At 45.9% G+C, this 18,966-nt stretch overlaps 1 long non-coding RNA gene across 1 annotated transcript; it reads left to right on the top strand.

Moving 5' to 3' along the window:
- Positions 1–3,798: 3,798 nt before the first annotated feature.
- Positions 3,799–18,738, top strand: LOC148114475 (uncharacterized). The gene is made up of 2 exons (XR_015733474.1): positions 3,799–4,115; positions 18,593–18,738. It is a non-coding gene; the product is annotated as an uncharacterized LOC148114475 (long non-coding RNA).
- The last annotated feature ends 228 nt before the right edge of the window (positions 18,739–18,966 follow it).

Genomic DNA, 18,966 nt, shown 5'->3' with positions numbered 1-18,966 from the left:
ATAGAAGTCTTGTATATAAACCACTGTTTGTAAGACAAACATCTGTGTCTTGTATTTTGCTCCTGGGTTGTCTCAAAATAGTAGACACGCTGTAAACATTCTGACATAGACATACCCAATTCCTGCAACCATTCTTCTGGCTGGCGACCCCCAGGGGGAGGGCCTTCTCTGTGGCAGCTCCTGCCCTCTGGAACGATTTGCCCCCGGAGATACGAAGGATATCGGATCTCCGGGTCTTTCGCCGTGCCCTAAAAACTTTTCTTTTCCATCAAGCAGGGCTGGCGTGAACCCCCCCCCTTTTTTTTTTTTTAGCCTTTTAAATTGTCAATGGGTTTTAGTTCGAATGTTTTAAATTCTGGGCCAAAGTCCTGTAATTCTTTTAATAATTTTAAATTTTGTATTGGCATGTGTTTTAGTTCTGGCTGCGCACCGCCCTGAGTCCACTAGGAGAAGGGCTGGATACAAATTGAATTAAATAAATAAATAAATAAATATTTTAATCTCCAATCCCCTAATCCTCTTCGTTGCTCTTCTCTCCACTCTTTCTAGAGCCTCCACATCATCTTTATATCATGGTTACTACAACTGGATGCAGTATTCCAAGTAAGGTCTTATAAAGCTATATTAATCCTTCACGTTTATCCTGATATTGTCCTTCTGTTGGTGCAGCCTAGTGCTGCATTGGCTTTAGGTTTAGATTTTATTGTAAGCCACCCTAAGTCTCTTTGGGTAGTGAGACAGGCGGCATATAAATTTAATAAATAAGTAAGATTCTCTCATTACAGAGGTGAAAAAGACTGAATCTGGAGGGTATGGGGAGTGGAGGAATGGCAAACCACCAAAACGAAGAAGTCAAATAACGTTTGGGAGTTTAGATGATGTCGAAAGACTTGGGCATTTTGCTCTCAAGTTTTCCCACCCTGACTTATATTTCAGGAAAAAAAAAATACAGTGGCTGGGTGCTGAACGAATCCGTTGGTTCCCTCAATCAATTAAATATTATTGCAGCCTTATTTTCAAAGACGGAGCAATGCGGTCTCTGAGGAAACATTCTTCGGTTAATTGAAAATTTAGAAGCTCCAGGCAAGTTGAAGCTGAGGCGAGAGTGACAGCGGGAAAAGCGTAGAGAGACCAATTCAATCTTCATATTAATAATACACCTAAAGTTTAATGTAAAAGAAAAAGTAGCCGGTTTGGAAAAAAGACGCATCCCTTCTCATTCCTGAATAAATTCACGTTAGGGGTTGAGCATTCAGATGATAACAGGCTCACCCTCTTCAGTTAGAAATGTGCAAATCTGAAAGTTCCAGGAATGGATTTAATGTTTTTTTTGTTTTGTTTTGTTTTTAATTTGATTTATATGCCGCCCTTCTCCGGAGACTCAGGGCGGCTTACGATGCGTTAAGCAATAGCCTTCATACTTTTGTATATTTTTACAAAGTCAGCTTATTGCCCCCACCAACTGGGTCCTCAATTTACCTACCTTAGAAAGGATGGAAGGCTGAGTCAATATTTTATATTTTAGAACATAAAACATAGAATAATAGGGCTGGGAGGGACCTTGGAGGTCTTCTAGTCCATCTCCTTGTTCAAGCAGGAGACCCTGTACCATTCTGGACAAATGGCTGTGCTGTCTCGTCTTTAAAATCTCCAGATTTGGAGCATCCACAACTTCTGAAGGCAAGTTGTTCGTCTGATTAATTGTTCTGTCAGAAAAATTCTCCTTCTTTCTAGATTGGTTCTCTCCTTGATTAGTGTCCACCCAGTGGTGGGTTCCTTCCGGTTCGGTCCGGTTTGGCCGAGCCGGTAGCGGTGATGATATGACATCACCGAACTGGTTCTTTCCCCCCCTCCACCCTCCCACGTTATTCTTACCTTTTATTTGGTCCCACCCCCAATCTATTGCTGCTTGCCCCGGGGCTTCAAAGGGCCGCCCTACAGCTGATCAGTGTTAAAAGCAAAGAAATGAGTCGGGTCATAAGTGTGAGGACTGGTCGTAAGTGCGAGGACCTTCCAGAAATGACTCTGACCAGCTAGCCACCCCCACCTAGTCACATGACCTCCAAGTCACACCCAGAAAATAAGCCACGCCCACAGAACCGGTAGTAAAAAAAATTAGAACCCACCCCTGTGTCCACCTGTTGCTTCTTGTCCTGCCTTCAGTCAGTGGTGGGTTTCAAAATTGTTTACTACCAGTTCTGTGGGTGTGGCTTGCTGGGCGGGGCATGGCTTGGTGGGTGTGGCTTGGTGGGTGTGGCATGGGAAGGATACTGTAAAATCTCCATTCCCACCCCAATCCAGGGGAAGGTTTATTTATTTATTTATTTATTAGTTCGATTTATATGCTGCCCTTTTCCGGAGACTCAGGGCAGCTTACAATGCGTTAAGCCTTTAAGCAAGGTTACTGCAAAATTCCCATTTCCTCCCGATCAGCTGGGACTCGGGAGGCAGAGAATAGATGAGGGCGGGGCCAGTCAGAATTTTTACTACCGGTTCTCCGAACTACTCAAAATTTCCGCTACCGGTTCTCCAGAACTGCTCAGAACCTGCTGAAACCCACCTCTGCTTCAGGTGCTTTGGAGAATAGGTTGACCCCCTCTTCTTTGTGGCAGCCCCTCAGATATTGGAAGACTGCCACAGTGGCGCAGTGGTTAGAGTGCAATACTGCAGGCTACTTCTGCTGCCTGCCGGCTGCCTGCAATTTGGCAGTTCAAATCTCACCAAGCTCACATTTGACTCAGCTTTCCATCCTTCCAGGGTGGGTAAAATGAGGACCTAGATCAGGTGTCTGCAACCTGCGGCTCCGGAGCCACATGTGGCTCTTTCGTCCCCGTGCTGTGGCTCCCTGTCCGCTGAACCCACCACTGGCTGGTCCCGTCCCTCGCCCTCCCCTCCCAGTCACTCCTCGCCTGGCCTAAGAAGGTAATGGCGATTACCTAAAGTAACACCAGGAGGCACAAAACCTGGGTAAGCGTGGCTGGGGGTGGTGGTCATGTGACTGGATGGGAGTGAGTAATGTCGAGTTGGCCACGCCCACCCAGGTTTTGTGGCTCCCGGTGATTTCTTTTCTGTGGTGTAGGAAATTAGCACCCATCCCGTTCCTAGAAGAATGAAATATTTTAGGAAATATTAAAAAGGTAGAATATTATGTTTCCCTGGATGAGAAATGGAGAAGCATGTTTTAAAGATGAAGCAGCTCCCATTTTCCTGCCTCCACCCTTTGTCAATGGGCCAGAGGCAGAAACTCAATCTTTGTCAATGGACCATCATCTGCAATATAATAGGACCCATCTAGCAACAGAAACTCACCACATGGCACCTGGGAAGATTACATCAGCCAGCAAGGCTAACTAAGACCCCCACCCCCTGGGAGTCTGGCAACCAATCAGGATACACTTTCTGGGCCCCAGGAAGTTCAAAGCCAGAGAGAGCATAAAACCCTCGTGGAGACTCGCTGTATCTGCCCCTTTTTTCTGTTCAGGAACTCAAGCCATGTGATCCTGTCCACCATTAAACCATCTTTCCAAGCAGTCTCCATGTTTCCAGTGTCTTTTTCCCCACTTGGAGCTGAACCCAGAAGGATATTTCTTCCTACAGTGGGAAACGGGTCCAAATGGCTCTTTGAGAGTTTAAGGTTGCAGACCCCTGACCTAGATTGTTGGGGGCAAGATGCTGACTCTGTAAACCGCTTCAAGAGGGCTGTAAAACTCTGTAAAGTGGTATATAAGTCCTAAATGCTATTGCTAGTGCTATCACGGCCTTCTCTTTCTTTCTTTTTTAGACTAGGCATATCTAGTTCCAGAATTGCTTCAGATAATAAGCTAATAAATTGACAGATCAATTTAATAAATAAATAAAATCAGGCTGCAGAAGATGGGGAAGATCTATTGTTGCCCAAGACCCCAGGGAGCACTGCAGCTGTGTACCAACCAGTGATGGGTTGCTACCGGTTCGCCTTGGATTGAGCGAACTGGCGGCGGGAGGCTCCGCCCACCCACCTGGACATCTCTGCACATGCGAACTGGTAGCGACTGAAATTGAAACCCACTACTGGTGCCAACACCTTGATTCTGCTGCCAAATTGAAAAACAAGGTGGCATTTCTGTGTACAAAAGGTAAATAGATTTCTTGTTGTTTTTCTGCAGGAATAGCAACGGGGTATATTATGCTATGCTATGTTGTGCTGTGCTGTACAGACGGTTCATTTAGTGACCGAAGTTACCAGGGCACTGAAATAAGTGACTTAGGATCATTTTTCACGCATACGACCGTTGCAGCATCCCCCATGGTCATGTGGTCAAAATTCAGACATGTGGCAACTGGCTCGTATTTATGACGGTTGCAGCGTCCCTGGAGTCGCATGATCCCCTTTTGTGGCCTTCTGACAAGCAAAGTCAATTGGGGGGAAGCCAGATTCACTTAACAACCAGGTTACTAACTTAACAGATGTGCCAAGAAAGTCCATAAAATGGGGCCAAACTCACTTAAGAAATGTCTCACTTAGCAACAGAAATGTGGGGCTCAATTGTGGTTGTAAGTCAAAGACTATTATACCAATACCTACACCATACTATACTATACTATACTAATACTAATACTAATACTATAGTAATACTACACTATACTAAATAGTAATACTAATAGTAATACCAATACAATACTATACTAATACTAATACTAATGCTATACTAATGCTATACTAATACTATACTATACTTATACTATACTTATACTATACTATACTAATATTATACTATACTAATACTATATTAATATTATACTAATACTAATACTAATACTAATACTATACTAATGCTAATACTATACTAATGCTAATACTAATACTAATACTAATACTAATACTAATACTATACTAATATTAATACTAATACTAATACTAATACTATAGTAATACTACACTATACTAAATAGTAATACTAATAGTAATACCAGTACTATACTATACTAATACTATACTATACTAATACTAATGCTATACTAATGCTATACTAATACTATATTATACTTATACTATACTATACTAATACTATAATATACTTATAATAATACTATACTATACTAATACTATACTATACTAATACTATACTAATACTATACTAATACTAATACTAATACTATACTATACTATACTAATACTATACTATACTAATACTATAATAATATTATACTAATGCTAATGCTAATGCTAATACTAATACAAATACAATACTAATACTAATACTAATACTAATACTAATACTAATACTAATACTAATACTAATACTAATACTAATACTAATACTAATACTATTATACAGGGATGCGTTTCACTTACCTTTGCTATTGGTTCGCTCGCATGCACTTGCTCGCTTCACTCGCGTGTGCACCACATCTGCACATGCGCAGAAGCTTCTACGCATGCACAGATCATATTTGATGATGTCCGGGTGGGTGGGCAGAGCCTCCCGCCGCTGCTACTTCCGCCCAAACCGGGGTGAACCGGTAGCAACCCACCACTGATACTACACTACACTACACTACACTACACTACACTACACTACACTACACTACACCATCCTATGATATTATACCATACTGTACCATACCACACTATAATACAATTATTAATTATATAATTATATAGTATATGATTATATTATATTTTTGGGAAGCTATTTTATACTACTTTCTCCAAAGATTATTTTAATTAGGCGAGAGAGGATTTTGACACTCAAAACCCGGTGATTGCTCCAGACGTCCCTCCAGGAAAATCAATACCACCAAAGGAGATCAGATGTAAACGATCAGTTTAATAATTGTGGGTGCCTCCTCAAAAGGAGAGGCTGGACAGTAGTTTAAATTATATGCCAAGTTTTATACGCATACACATCCTTTGAGGGTTCGCGGGCCTTTCCTGGCTCGCTTATCTAAGCAGGGATGAGTTTCTTAAGTGTGTATTTAGCCCTTCAGCCGTCTCCACTATCTTCATAAAGTTTTCTTCTCTTGCGTAAGAATTCTCTTTCGGGAACAAAACAGGCCTCCAGACATGTAGACATTCTTAAAATGGGCTTTTTGCAAAAAAATGTTAACTAGATGGACTACAGTGTTTTTCCATCTTAGCAACATTAAGATGTCTGGACCTCAACTCCCAGAGTTCCCCAGCCAGCACTCTGCCTAGGGAATTCTGGGAGTTGAAACAGGTATATATGTGTGTACAGTTAATATTTCGGGTTTCTTCCCGTGTAATTGTGAACATATACCTAAAAGGGTAGAAGCGACGTTTCGACAGAATCTCATCTGCCATCATCAGGCTTATGTTATAGTATATATAGTTTGTGTCTAGGTGTATGTTTGTGCACTTTTAAAAAATTACGCTACAGCAGGGATGGTCCCAACAATATGACTTGACAGGAAAGAGTGTTTTGCAGGTTTCCCTCCTTGTTTTTTCAGTTTTTCAAATGTTCTTCGTTGCTTTATTTTGTTTCCTAGCAAAGGGAGTCTGTATGATGAATTGGAGCCCATAGACTGAGACCATCTCCTCCTCCTCTTCCTCCTCCTCTTCCTCCTCCTCCTGGCTGACAGCTCAATTAATTGTTCTGCTCTCCAGGTGGGTGTGTCCTGGGTGTGTCCTGTACTTTTCTTGGGATTTTCTGAATCTTAGATTACAGGACACTCGTCACCATGTGGCTTGCTAGACCAGGTTACTTCTTTTGGCTGATATTATTGAGGAAGATGATGTATAATAGGCTTTTCCAAATGCTTGTAAACATCAATTCACCCAATGAAAATAGGAGGGAGGAGAGGGAAACAGGGCAGGGAAAGGAAGGAGCAGAGAAGTGGAAGGGGATAGAAGAGGGGAGAAAGAGGGGATGGCAGAGAGGGAGAAAGGGAAGAAATGAGAATAAGGGAGGGAGGGAGGGAGGGAGGAAGGAAGGAAGAAAGGAAGGAAAGAAGAAGGTGGGAGGGAGGGAGAGGAGTGGGAAGGGAGGTAAGAAGGAGGATGGATGGATGAATGAATGGAAGGGGGAAGAAAGAGAAGAGATGGGAGGAAGGAAGAAGAGATGAGAAGGAAAGGTGGGAGGGAGGAGGAAGGAAGGAAGGAAGAAGGGGTAGGATGGAGGGAGAGGAGGGGGAAGGGAGATAAGGAGGAAGGATGGATGGATGGATGGATGGAAGGAAGGAAGGGGGAGGAAAGAGAAGAGATGGGAGGAAGGAAGAAGAAATGAGAAGGAAAGGTGGGGGGAGGAGGAGGAAGGAAGGAAGGAAGGAAGGAAGGGGGGATGGGAGGAAGGAAAAAGAGATGAGAAGGCAGACAGGAAAAAGGAAAACGATAGGAGGCTCTTGCATATGCCTTCGATATAGACTATGCAAAGAGAAAGGAAAACGGGGGAGGTCGTATTTCAGATGCTATAGTGGTTAATTTGGGGTGGAGAAAAGACCCAGAGGTGGCAGAAGTCCAGGAAGAATAGCATGGAGAAAAGGAAGAATAGCATGGAGAAAAGGAAGAATAGCATGGAGAAAAGGAAGAGTAGCATGGAGAAAAGGAAGAATAGCATGGAGAAAAGGAAGAGTAGCATGGAGAAAAGGAAGAGTAGCATGGAGAAAAGGAAGAATAGCATGGAGAAAAGGAAGAGTAGCATGGAGAAAAGGAAGAGTAGCATGGAGAAAAGGAAGAATAGCATGGAGAAAAGGAAGAATAGCATGGAGAAAAGGAAGAGTAGCATGGAGAAAAGGAAGAATAGCATGGAGAAAAGGAAGAATAGCATGGAGAAAAGGAAGAATAGCATGGAGAAAAGGAAGAGTAGCATGGAGAAAAGGAAGAATAGCATGGAGGAGCTTATGAGAGTGTGAAAGGCCAGGAGGAAGGTTTCTGCAGTGTGTAGAAAAATTGAGATGCTGAATCGGTGGACGTTTGTGAGTTAAAGGTTTTCTTTGGCTGCAAGACAGCTGGAAGGAAAAAACCCGGAGACATTCCCCTGCCGGTAACTGAGATAAGGAAAGGGAGAACAACCACAATAAATCACAAGGAAAAAGGGAGGGAAAGACACTTAAGACCTGGGGAAATTAACTAGGTTAAGACTCGATTTCTTATGTATCTTATTCTGCACATACCTAGAAAAAAACATATTGGTTTTGTAAATAAGACTTTCACTAGTGCATAATGCTGGATCACTTTACTTCATTATGTAGGCGGCTGTTCTGTCCCCAACTACATGCACACACACCAACAGACGTTCAAGAGTTAAAGACCAAACCAGCCGGCAAAATCCTTTTCCTTATGATAACGGAAGTTGGCAACAACCTAGTGGCTGCCTGCCAAGAGTTTATTATTTACGAAGAGGAGAGATAACTTCTCCCCACTCCTGGTACATCAAAAGAAACAGCTCAATAATTACGGAGTCAATCAAGTCCAGAGATAATCCAGCAAAGTCTATAGCAAAAAGTCCGGCAATGCAGAATGGCTTTCAGCTTTGTCCGTCACAGAGTCTGAATGGCCACCTCACCCCCTTATATACCCTGTGGGGTGTGGTCCAGTGACTCAGTCTAATCTCGGGCACGCCTTTTCTTCTGTTGCGCGCGCTTATCTCTGCGACGCTGGCATGGATCCATCCAAGACTGATTACCCTCATCACTGTCCATCTGTGGCTGCGTGGACGTGCTTGGCCCCGGCCCTATCTCTTGCCCTTCGGCGGACACCGAAGGCATTGCCAGAGAGGAGGGTCCTGGAGAGGGAGGCCTTGCCAACTCCTCTCCTTCACTCTTGGAGTCCTCTCCTGCCGATGACACAGGCTCAGGTAACGGAGCCACAACAGCGGCATAGTGTTGATGGAAGGACTAAATACAGGTAATCCTTGACTTACAACAGTTCATTTAGTGACCGTTCGAAGCTACAGCGGCACTGAAAAAATGACTGTTTTTCCCACTTACGGCTGTTGCAACATCCCCCCGCTCACGTTCAGATCAACATTCAGTGTGCCCGGCAACTGATTCGTATTTATGACGGTCGCAGTGTCCCGTGGGTCATGTGACCTTCTGACAAGCCAAGTCAATGGGGAAGCCAGATTCACTTAACAACCGTGTCGCTAACATAACCATTGCAGCGATTCACTTAGCAACGGTGGCAAGAAAGGCGGTAAAATGGGGCTAAAACGTTAACTGAGTGTCTCGCTTAGCAACAGAAAGCTTGGACTCAGTTGTGGTCGTAAGTCAAGGCTACCTGTACAAGTGATTGGCAAATTAATTATTAACCTTTGAAAAAAGACGATAGGGGGGTCTGACAGTGGCCGAGCCCCGTTCAATTTCCATGCAATTGTCTACATAGCTGCAGGATGCCCACTGCCCGGGTTTCCTGACAGTCTCCAACCCAACTTTTTTTTTTTTTTTTTTAATTTGATTTATATGCCGCCCTTCTCCGGAGACTCAGGGCGGCTTACAGTGTGTTAAGCAATAGCCTTCATACTTTTGTATATTTATACAAAGTCAGCTTATTGCCCCCACAAACTGGGTCCTCATTTAACCTACCTTAGAAAGGATGGAAGGCTGAGTCAACCTTGAGCCTGGTAAGATTCGAACTTACAGTAATTGCAGGCAGCTGGATGTTAATTACAATGCTTTTAGTCTGCTGAGCTATCCAGGCTCAGACTTCTACCCAGCTTCAAGCCTGCTTAGCATTTTTCAAGCCTCAGGCTGTCAACAGTGGGGGGGGCAAATTATATTAATTGTGCCCATACTGCAGATGGGAGAACTGAGGCCAGCAGCGGGCAGTTGGCCTCAGGCCATCGTCCTAGGACCGTGATGGAAAACCTATGGCACGGGTGCCACAGATGGCATACGGAGCCATATTGGTGGGCACACGAGCATTGCCCTACCCAGGGGTGGGTTCTAAATTTTTTTTACTACCGGTTCTGTGGGCGTGGCTTATTTTGTGGGCATGGCTTGATGGTCATGTGACAATTATTTAGGATTTAGCAGAGGTACTGGTCTACCAGGCTTTTAACTGCTTGCAGAGCTGTACCGATCTACCTATTTATTTTTGCAGGCACTGATCTACTCATGTATTTTTGCAGGCACTGGTCTACTCATGTATTTTTGCAGGCACTGGTCTACCCATTTATTTTTGCAGGCACTGATCTACTCGTGTATTTTTGCAGGCACTGGTCTACTCATGTATTTTTGCAGGCACTGGTCTACCCATTTATTTTTGCAGGCACTGATCTACTCGTGTATTTTTGCAGGCACTGGTCTACCCATTTATTTTTGCAGGCACTGATCTACTCATGTATTTTTGCAGGCACTGGTCTACTCATTTGTTTGCTTTTAACACTGATCAGCTGTAGGGCGGCCCTTTGAAGCCCCGCGGCAAGAGTTTAAACAGTTTTTTTCCCTCTAGCCATCTGCTGGGAGTCAGGAGGCAGCAATAGATTGGGGGTGGAGCCAAATAAAAGGTAAGAATAACGCGGGGGGGCGCGGGGGGGGTGGAAGGGCGGGGGGGCAGAACCGGTTCGATGAGGTCACATCGTCACCGCTACCGGCTCGGGAGAACCGGGCGGAACCCACCACTGGCCCTACCTCAGCTGTAGCATGCATGTGCGCGCCGGCCAGCTGATTTTCAGGACTTCTGGGCCCACCGGAGGTTGGGAAACCGGCTGTTTCCGGCCTCTGGAGGGCCTCCGGTGAGGTGGGGAAGGCCGTTTTCGCCCTCCCCAGTCTCCTAGAAAACCTCTGGAGCCTGGGGAGAGCAAAAAACGGGCCTACTGGGCCCATCGTGTCATCGCATGCCAAAAGTGGGGGTCACGCAGGGGGGTCACGCCCACATGCGCAGGGGGGGCGCATTTATAGGTATGGGCACATGCACGTGTGACACCCCCCCCACGCTCCCACACTTTTGGCACGTGATGGCAAAAAGATTAGCCATCACTGTCCTAGGACATTCACAGCAGAGATTTCATGATTCCCCATTCTTATTCTTGATATCCTTTTCCTGAAACCTCTGAGAGCCAGAAATGACATGCATGGCCTAAGAGCCGTGGTGGTTAGAATGCAGCATTGCAGGATAACTCTGCCCACAGCCATGAGTTCGAACCTGACATGACAGCTCAAGGTTGACTCAGCCTTCCATCCTTCCGAGGTCGGTAAAATGAGCACTCAGACTGTTTGGGGCAACAGGCTGACTCTTTAAACTGCTTAGAGAAGGCTGTAATGCACTGTGAAGCGGTATATAAGTCTAAGGCAGTGTTTCTCAACCTTGGAAGCTTGAAGCGGGGTGGACTTCAACTCCCAGAATCCCCCAGCCAGTGCTGCTGGCTGGGGGATTCTGGGAGTTGAAGTCCACCCATCTTCAAGCTACCAAGGTTGAGAAACACTGGTCTAAGTGCTATTGATATTGCCCTTCCTCCCTTCCTCTCTCCCTCCCTTCCTGTTAGAATGCAGCATTGCAAGCTAACTTTGCCCACTGCCAGGAGTTCAAACCCAACCAGTTCAAGGTTGACTCAGCCTTCCATCCTTCCAAGGTGGGTCAAATGAGGACCCAGACTGTTTGGGCCAACAGGCTGACTCTGTAAACTGCTTAGAGAAGGCTGTAAAGTCCCGTGAAGCAGTATATAAATCTAAGTGCTATTGCTATCTACATTTCTCCTAGTCCAGTGACGGCTAACCTTTTTGCCATCGCATGCCAAAAGCAGGGGGAGTGCGGGGTGGGGGTGTCGCGTGCACACGTGCCCACACCCGTAATTCAATGTGCCCCGCGCCTGCATGCAGAACCCCCCACGCTCCCCACCCTTTTGGCACACAATGTCACGGTGGCCCCAATAGGCCTGTTTTTTGCCTTCCAGAGGCTTTCTTGGAGCCTGGGGAGGGCAAAAACAGCCTTCCCCAGCCCCCCGGAGGCTCTCCAGAGGCTGGAAATGGCCCATTTCCCGACTTCCGGTGGGCCTGGAAGTCCAGAAAATTAGCTAGCTGGTACACGCATGTGCGCTGGAGCTGAGCTAAGGCAATGCTTCGCCATCACGGTCCTAGTCTAAAAGCCTACAAGGCTGCTTTGAAATGTTATATTAATATACACAAAAGATTAAACGTTAAATTAGGATTTATTATATAGTCTTAAAGTGGAAGGTTGTTTTGAAATGTTATATTAATATACATAAAAGGTTTGATTTAAGAGATATATGTATGGGGAGGAGAAAAAGGGCAGATTATTGTTAAATTGGGAGTTATAATAATATTACTATGCTAAATCAGAAGTTATTACATAATGTTATAGTAGAATGTTATTTTGAAATGTATAGTAAAAGGGGGATATAATAATATTATTAGAAAGAAAGGGTCAGTATTTGGGGGATGGAGTAAGGGGATGGTAAAGTATTATATAATCTGTTATGAATTTGGATCTTACTTTGAAGAAGTCACAGGGGGAGGGGTGGAGAGGGGGGGTTAGGGAGGAGGGGGGGAGAAAAATGGGGGGAAAATCTGTATTTGAAAAACTTTTTCAATAAAAAAATAAAAATAAAAATAAAAGCCTACAAGATCGTCCCAGCAGCAAACAGGGAATCTCAGCATAGGGCTCTTCCCATATTCTTGCAAAAGTCACTCTATCCATCGATTTCCAAATCGGGGTGGGGGAGGGGGAGGCAATCAAGCAAGCTTAATAAGTAATTTGATAGATGCATTTCCAGCCCCTGCCAAGCAGGAACTAAGCCATTCATTTGCTTCGGTTGCCTGAACCTTAATGAGCTGAGCGTTTAAACTGCTGCAAAAGCTGGCTTGTGGCTTGCTCTGAATGAGAATCAATGCCCCCACCTCCGTAATTTTAAATATCAATGCTATATTTTAATAAAAGGGAAGAGGAAAATAATCCTGGGAAATGAGCTGCTTGGTTACCTGTTACAGGTAGTCCTCGACGTACGACCACAGTGGAGCCCAAAACCTCTGTGGCTAAGTGAGACAGTTGTTAAGTGAATTTTGCCTCATTTTACGACCTTTCTTGCAATAGTTGTTAAGTGAGTCGCTGCAGTTGCTAAGATGGTAAAATGGTTGTTAAGTGAATCTGGCTTCCCCATTGACTTTGCTGATTAGATGATTGCAAAAGGGGTTCGCATGACCCCCATGACACAGCAACCGTCATAAATACAAGTCAGTTACCAAGCCTCTGAATTTTGATCACATGACCATGAGGATGCTGAGAGAGAGAAGGAGAGAGGGAGGGAGATTAGAGAGAGAAGGAGAGAGGGAGGGAGATGAGAAAGAAGGAGAGAGGGAGGGAGATGAGAGAGAAGGAGAGAGGGAGAGAGGAGAGAGGGAGATAGATGAGAGAGAGAAGGAGAGAGGGAGGGAGATGAGAGAGAAGGAGAGAGGGAGGGAGATGAGAGAGAAGGAGAGAGGGAGAGAGGAGAGAGGGAGATAGATGAGAGAGAGAAGGAGAGAGGGAGGGAGATGAGAGAGAAGGAGAGAGGGAGAGAGATGAGAGAGATAAAGAGGGAGGGAGAGAGGAGAGGGAAGGAAATGAGAGAGAGAAGGAGAGAGGGGGGAGAGAGAGGGAGAGGAGAGAGGGAGAGAGATGAGAGAGAAGGAGGGAGGGAGAGAGATGAGAGAAAGGAGAGGGAGGGAGGAGAGAGAGAGAGAGATGAGAGAGAGAAGGAGAGGGAGAGAGATGAGAGAAAGGAGAGGGAGAGAGATGAGAGAAAGGAGGGAGGGAGATGAGAGAGAGAAGGAGAGAGGGAGGGAGAGAGGAGGGAGGGAGATAGATGAAAGAGAAGGAGAGGGCGGGAGAGAGAGGAGAGAGGGAGAGAGATGAAGGAGAGAGGGAGGGAGAGAGATGGAGAGAGGAGAGAGAGAAGGAGAGAGGGAGAGAGATGAGAGAGAAGGAGGGAGGGAGAGAGATGAGAGAAAGAGGGAGGGAGGAGAGAGAGGGAGAGAGATGAGAGAGAGAAGGAGAGGGAGAGAGATGAGAGAAAGGAGAGGGAGAGAGATGAGAGAAAGGAGGGAGGGAGATGAGAGAGAGAAGGAGAGAGGGAGGGAGAGAGAGGAGGGAGGGAGATAGATGAAAGAGAAGGAGAGAGGGCGGGAGAGAGAGGAGAGAGGGAGAGAGATGAAGGAGAGAGGGAGGGAGAGAGACGGAGAGAGGAGAGAGAGAAGGAGAGGGAGATAGATGAGAGAGAGAAGGAGAGAGAGAGGGAGAGAGAGGAGAGGGAGAGATGAGAGAGAAGGAGAGGGGGAGGGAGAGGAGGAAGAGAGATAAAAGGGTGGGAGATGAGAGAGAAGGAGAGAGGGAGATGAGAGAGAGAAGGAGAGAGGGAGGAAGAGAGAAGGAGAGGGAGGGAGATGAGAGAGAGAAGGAGAGGGAGAGAGATGAGAGAAGGAGAGAGGGAGGGAGGAGAGGGGGAGGGAGAGGAGGAAGAGAGATAAAAGGTGGGAGATGAGAAAGAGAAGGAGAGAGGGAGATGAGAGAGAAGGAGAGGGAGGAAGAGAGAAGGAGAGAAGGAGAAAGATGAGAGAGAGAAGGAGAGGGAGGGAGATGAGAGAGAAGGAGAGGGAGAGAGATGAGAGAGAGAAGGAGAGGGAGGGAGATGAGAGAGAAGGAGAGGGAGAGAGGAGAGAGAGAAGGAGAGGGAGATAGATGAGAGAGAGAAGGAGAGAGAGAGGGAGAGAGAGGAGAGGGAGAGATGAGAGAGAAGGAGAGGGGGAGGGAGAGGAGGAAGAGAGATAAAAGGGTGGGAGATGAGAGAGAAGGAGAGAGGGAGATGAGAGAGAGAAGGAGAGAGGGAGGAAGAGAGAAGGAGAGGGAGGGAGATGAGAGAGAGAAGGAGAGGGAGAGAGATGAGAGAAGGAGAGAGGGAGGGAGGAGAGGGGGAGGGAGAGGAGGAAGAGAGATAAAAGGTGGGAGATGAGAGAGAGAAGGAGAGAGGGAGATGAGAGAGAAGGAGAGGGAGGAAGAGAGAAGGAGAGAAGGAGAAAGATGAGAGAGAAGGAGAGGGAGGGAGATGAGAGAGAAGGAGAGGGAGAGAGATGAGAGAGAGAAGGAGAGGGAGGGAGATGAGAGAGAAGGAGAGGGAGAGAGAAGAGAGAGAAGGAGGGAGGGAGGGAGAGGAGGGAGAGAGATAAAAGGGTGGGAGATGAGAGAGAGAAGGAGAGAGGGAGATGAGAGAGAAGGAGAGAGGGAGGAAGAGAGAAGGAGAAGGATGAGAGAGAGAAGGAGAGGGAGGGAGATGAGAGAGAAGGAGAGGGAGAGAGATGAGAGAGAGAAGGAGAGGGAGGGAGATGAGAGAGAGAAGGAGAGGGAGAGAGATGAGAGAAGGAGAGAGGGAGAGAGAAGAGAGAGAAGGAGGGAGGGAGAGGAGGGAGAGAGATAAGAGGGTGGGAGATGAGAGAGAGAAGGAGAGAAGGAAAAAGATGAGAGAGAGAAGGAGAGAGGGAGAGAGAGAGAGAGAGAAGGAGAGAGGGAGGGAGAGAGAGAGAGAGGTACAATATGAGGCAGAAATATTTGAAGGTTTTTCCATGCGTAGGGTAAACTCTAAAGTCCTTGAAAGAGACCGAATGAGAATTTCATGCAACGGGGGAATCATTTTAGTCATATGGTTTCTAAAATTCCATGAACATTTGATAAGGTTCTGGGAAAGACTAACGGCAAAATTAAAATAAAATAAAAAAAGAACCTTCACTCAAATTAAATTCATTTCCATCTCTAGAGTTTTGCCTTTTGATCAGGGCTTCTGGGAAGTTTCTTCTTTTAAACGGGCAAATTTCATGGCCTTAAGTAGTTTGAAAATAATAAGAGCCTTGGTAGTACAGTGGTCTAAAGCACCCTGTTATTAAGACCAGCTGCCTGCAATTACTGCAGGTTCGAATCTCGCCAGGCTCAAGGTTGACTCAGCCTTCCATCCTTTCTAAGGTAGGTAAATTGAGGACCCAGATTGTGGGGGCAATAAGCTGACTTTGTATAAATATACAAAAAGGATGAAGGCTATTGCTTAACGCATTGTAAGCTGCCCTGAGTCTCCGGAGAAGGGCGGCATATAAATCAAATTAAAAAAAAAACAAAAAAAACCCTGATGCAACCTTTGCTGATTGCAAGCAAATCTTTGCATCTTGTTCTTGGACATGCTGAAGCAATACTTTTTGTCAATCTCTTTTTTCTTTAAAAAAAAAAAAAGGAAAACAGCAAATCTTGTTGGAGCAGGTCCCAAATTAATGCTGGCAAACAACGCTTTTGCTCAATTATAGTACCACGCTACCAGATTTCTCTGAAGGCAGAGTGGCCTAGTTAGCAAAATCAATCCTGCATTAGGGAAATATTTGTCCTAAAATATTGATCTGCCCCAGGGAGCAATTTCAACAAAGAAAAGCTTCAAAAACAGAAGCACTTACTATTCCGTTGCTGTCTATGGGGAAGCAGAGGGTGAGCTTGCCCATAGACAGCAATCAGATAATAGTTCTCTGGGGAGGGGTTCAAAACTCCAAATGAAAACATCCCCCCTCCCTTCCACTACAGCAATTAGCATCATTAGTACAGGTAGTCCTTGATTTATGACCACAATTGTGCCCAACATTTCCGTTGCTAAGCGCGACAGTTGTTAACGGAGTTTTGCCCCATTTTATGACGGTTGTTAAGTGACTCACTGCAGTACCTGGGTACTTGCGGGACCGCCTACTACCAGCAATAGCCTCCCACCGGCCGGTACGCTCTCATAGAGAGGGGCTCCTCCGGGTGCCGTCGGCCAAACAATGTCGGCCCCCCCAGGGGGAGAGCCTTTTCTGTGGGGGCACCTACTATCTGGAACGAGCTCCCCCCAGAGGATCCCAGATCTACGCACCTTCCGTCGCACGCTTAAGACCTTTTTATTTCACCAGGCGGGCCTGGCCTAACTTTCTCCCTCTTTTTAAAATAATTTTAATATTTTAATATGTTTAATATTTTTTAATCCTCAAAGTTTAAATTTGTTTTAAATTGATTGGGGTTTTAATCTGTCTGGGCCAAACTATTTAATTCGATTTTATTTCTGCTTTTTTAAATTTTGTATGTATGTATTTTATTGTTGGCTGTTCACCGCCCTGAGTCCTTCGGGAGTAGGGCGGTATACAAATCAAATAAAAGTAAAAGTAAAGTAAAAAGTTGTTAAGTCAGTAACACGGTTTTTAAATGGCTTCCCATTGACTCTGCTTGTCAGAAGGTCACAAAAGGTGATCACATGACCCTGGGACCAGGGGTGGGCTTCAAAAATTTTAGCAAGGGGTTCTCTGCCCGCTTGCTGGGTGGGCGTGGCCATGGTGGGTGTGGCCTAGTTGGCCTCCTGCACCATGGTGGGGGAGGCATTTTTGTCCTCCCTGGGCTCTGGAGGCTTTTTTCGAGCCTCCGGGAGGGTGAAAACGGCCTCCCCAGGCTCCGGAGGCCCTCTGGAGGCCAGAAACAGGCCCGTTTACGGCCTTCCTGAACTTCCAGTAGGTCTGTTTTTCACCCTCCCTGAGCCTCCATGCGTACCCTGCACTTATCTGCATCCAAAACGGGCCACATGGGGGCTCCTGGCAGGGGCGGGGTGGGCGGGGCCAGCCAGGAGTGGGATTTGGGGGTTCTCCGAACTGCACAGAATCTTACCTAGAGGTTCTCTCGAACCCCTGCGAATCCCCAGCAGTCCACCCCTGCCCAGGACCCTGTAACTGTCATAAATACATGCCAGTTGCCAAATGCCCAAATTTTAATCATGTGACCATGGGGTCGTAAGTCTGAAAAATGGTCGTAAGTCACTTGTTTCAGCGCGGTTGTAACTTCCAATAAGTAACTTCCAATAACCTCTTCGGCGAAGAGGTTGTAAAAAAAATGCTTTCAAAAAGCTCTGACGATCCCAGCTGAGTTGCCTGATCGGCAGAGGCTTTTTTTTTTTTTTTTACTTTTAAAAGCATTTTTTCGGCCGAAGAGGTTGTAGAAAAAATGCTTTTAAAAGTTAAAAAAACAAAGCCTCTGATGATTGTGCGGCTCAGCTGAGCATGGGGGGGGGCAGGGATTTTTGCTACCGGTTCTCTGAACCACCCGCCTCCATCGCTACCGGATCGGGTGATCCGGTCCGAACCGGGAGCATTTCATCCCTGACCGGAAGTCCTGTTTTTCACTCTAGACTCCAGAGCCTTTCTAGGAGCCTGGGGAGGGCGAAAACGGCCTTCCCCAACCACCCGGAGGCCCTCCGGAGGCTGGAAACGGTCTATTTGCCGACTTCTAGTGGGCCCAGAAGGCCCAAAAAATCAGGTGGCTGAGCTATGGCAACGCTTGCGTGCCCACTGATATGGCTCCAACTGCCACCTGTGGCATGCGTGTCATAGATTTGCCATCATGGGTTTAGGGTTTCCTGTTTGAGCGGGGGTTGAGCTAGAAGACCTCCAAGATCCCTTCCAATTCCATTATTCTGCTATTCTAAAAATTGTGGAAGCATATGTCAACCTAAAAGGAGCTGGAGAAAAAAAAGAGAGAAAAATGCACGTAAATCATCAAGGATCAATCTAGCCATTCTTTGCACAATTATCTGCTTTTGTTTTTAAACGACGCAGGTCTCTCAAGAGGCTATCATTTGGTCATCCAGCCCCCTTTTTTCTTTTTTCCTGTTTTCTTCAGCTTCCACTTTTAGGAACCCGGAAATGTGCTGCTGTCAGCTAATTGCTGACTTGGAATAATCGATTGGTGGGACAGCTCGGAGAAAGCAAAAAGAGGGCATCTATTTCCTGCCAGCTGCAAGTCTAATAATAACCGTCTTACACCAACTTTTGCCATTCAGTCAAAATCTTGGATGTTTCCTTCCTGCTAAAGACATGCAGTTTCGGAGCAGGGACGGGGGTGGGGGGAGGAATCTGAGATTTCACGCAACTCAAAAAGTTTCCAGCAGGGAACAAACAGTTTGGAAATAGAAACCCTCAAAACACGCTCAATTGTTTCCCTAAATATCTATTTTTCCGATTGGCCTTCCCTGCAGAAAGATGGCGTTGAGTTGG

This window comes from Pantherophis guttatus, chromosome 3 (assembly GCF_059756535.1).
Source record: "Pantherophis guttatus breed Tessera chromosome 3, ASM5975653v1, whole genome shotgun sequence".
NCBI classification, from domain to species: domain Eukaryota; kingdom Metazoa; phylum Chordata; class Lepidosauria; order Squamata; family Colubridae; genus Pantherophis; species Pantherophis guttatus.
Note: the sequence above shows the minus strand (reverse complement) of the source record. Positions and strands in the feature narration are given on the sequence as shown.